This window comes from Trachypithecus francoisi, unplaced genomic scaffold (assembly GCF_009764315.1).
Source record: "Trachypithecus francoisi isolate TF-2019V2 unplaced genomic scaffold, Tfra_2.0 Lachesis_group12, whole genome shotgun sequence".
Classification (NCBI taxonomy): domain Eukaryota; kingdom Metazoa; phylum Chordata; class Mammalia; order Primates; family Cercopithecidae; genus Trachypithecus; species Trachypithecus francoisi.
In genome coordinates this window covers 67,275,502-67,277,799 of record NW_022681457.1, presented here as the reverse complement: position 1 = coordinate 67,277,799, position 2,298 = coordinate 67,275,502, and positions in this window count along the sequence as shown.

The following is a 2,298-nucleotide window of genomic DNA, read 5'->3' as shown; positions in this document are numbered from 1 at the left end:
CCAAGGGGTGAGGCCATCTGAGGTTAAAGCAAAAAAATATATATATATATATATAGAGAGAGAGAGAGAGAGAGAGAGAGGAGAGAGGGGGAGAGAGAGAGAGAGAGAGAAAGAGAGAGAGAGAGAGAGAGAGAGAGAGAGAGAGAGAGTGAGTGAGTTTAGGCTAGGTATAGTGGCTCACACCTGTAATCGCAGCACTTTGGGAGGCCAAGGTGGGAGGATCGTTTGAGCCCAGGAGTTTGAGACCAGCCTGGGCAACATGGTGAAACCCCATCTCTACAATTTTTTTTTTTTTTTTGGAGTTGGAGTCTCACTCTGTCACCCAGGCTGGAGTGCAGTGGTGCAAAATTGGCTCACTGCAACCTCCGCCTCTCAGTTCAAGCAATTCTCCTGCCTTAACCTCCTGAGTAGCTGGGATTACAGGCACATGCCACCATGCCCGGCTAATTTTTGTATTTTTAGTAGAGACAGGGTTTCACCACGTTGGTCAGGCTGGTCTCGAACTCCTGACTTCGTGATCCACCCGCCTTGGCCTCCCAAGGTGCTGGGATTACAGGCGTGAGCCACTACACCTGGCCTGTTTTTTAAATAGCTAGGTGCAGTGATGTGTGCCTGCTGTAGTCCCAGCTACTCAGGAGGCTGAAGTGGGAAGATCACTTGAGCCTGGGAGGTTGAGACTGCAGTGAGCCAAGATCGTGCCACTGCACTCCAGCCTGGGCAAGAGCAAGACCCTGTCTCAAAAAAACAAAACAACAACAACAACAACAAAAAGAGGGAAGCTGATGTCCCTATGTCTTTCACTCCCTTTATTACTATCTAGACATGAAATTTGGGTAGGGTGATAGAATAAGAATTTGGAAAACTAGGTGTAGGCTCAATTAGGCCCCCCCAGTTACTTAGGGACTTACGAACCTTCCCTCTAGCAATTAAGGAGACAAGAGTTAAAGCAAAAGGAGTAGGCCAGGTGTGGTGGCTCACGCCTGTAATCCCAGCACTTTGGGAGGTCAAAGTGGGTGGATCACTTGAGGCCAGGAGTTCAGGACTAGCCTGACCATCATGGTGAAAACCTATCTCTTCCAAAAATACAAAAAACTTAGTTGGGCATGGTGGTGCGTGCCTGTAATCCCAGCTACTCAGGAGGCTGAGGCAGGGGAATCACTTGAACCCAGGAGGCAGAGGTTGCGGTGAGCCAAGATCGTGCCACTGTACTCGAGCCTAGGCGACAGAGCGAGACTTCATCTCAAAGAAAAAAAAGGGGCAGTAAAGTTGTCACTGTTTTTCCCTGATCTCCTCTCCCTGCCATGGCAGAATGGCCTCTTTCTAGGTCAGCTGAGGCTTATTGCTGCTTCTAAAAAGTAGCCCATCTTTGCCATTTGCCACTCCCCACCACAATCTCTCTTTTGTTATCTTACCTCCTCTACCTCTTTTTTTCTTTTGAGGGGAAGCAGAGGATAGAGGGCAAGAGAACATTCTGAGAAGTTAGATTCACCTCAGAGGCCAAGGGCAGTAAGTGTCCTTGCTCTGCAATTGGGCTCTTCCATGTCAGACTACATGTCAGGCCATGCAGAATAGGTGAGCGCTGGCCAGGCATGGTGGCTCACGCCTGTAATCTTAGCACTTTGGGAGGCCAAGGCAGGCGGACTGCCTGAGCTCAGGGGTTCAAGACCAGCCTGAGCAACATGGTGAAACTCCATCTCTACTCAAATACAGAAAAAAAAAAAAAAAATTAGCTGGGCGTGGTGGCAGGCACCTGTAGTCCTGGCTACTTGGGAGGCTGAGGCAGGAGAATTGCTTGAACCTGGGAGGCGGAGGTTGCAGTGAGCTGAGATCGCGCCACTGCACTCCATCCAGCCTGGGCCACAGAGTGAGACTCCATCTCAAAATAATAATAATAATAAAATAAAAATTAAAAAAAGAATATGTGAGAGCTGTAGGCTGGGAGTAGGAAGCCTCAAAAGGATGATTCACCTGACAGCCAGGCAAGGCAGCAGGAGTTAGGGATAGTCCAGCTGGCTCTGCAGTCTTGACCTGAGTCATTTCTCCTTTTGGCCTCTGTCTGTGTCAAAAAAAGGATAGTGTACAAATCACAAATATGAGGCATGAAAGAGGAGCCATCACTACAGATCCTATAGACATAAAGATAAGAGACTACTATGAACGACTCTATGTCTGTACATTTGACAATGCAGATGAAATGGATAAATTCCTTGAAAGATCCAGAAAGAGAATAATAATACCTATCTGATTCATTTATAAATCTACCATCCATATTTCAATTTTGTCAGTTGACTTAATAAT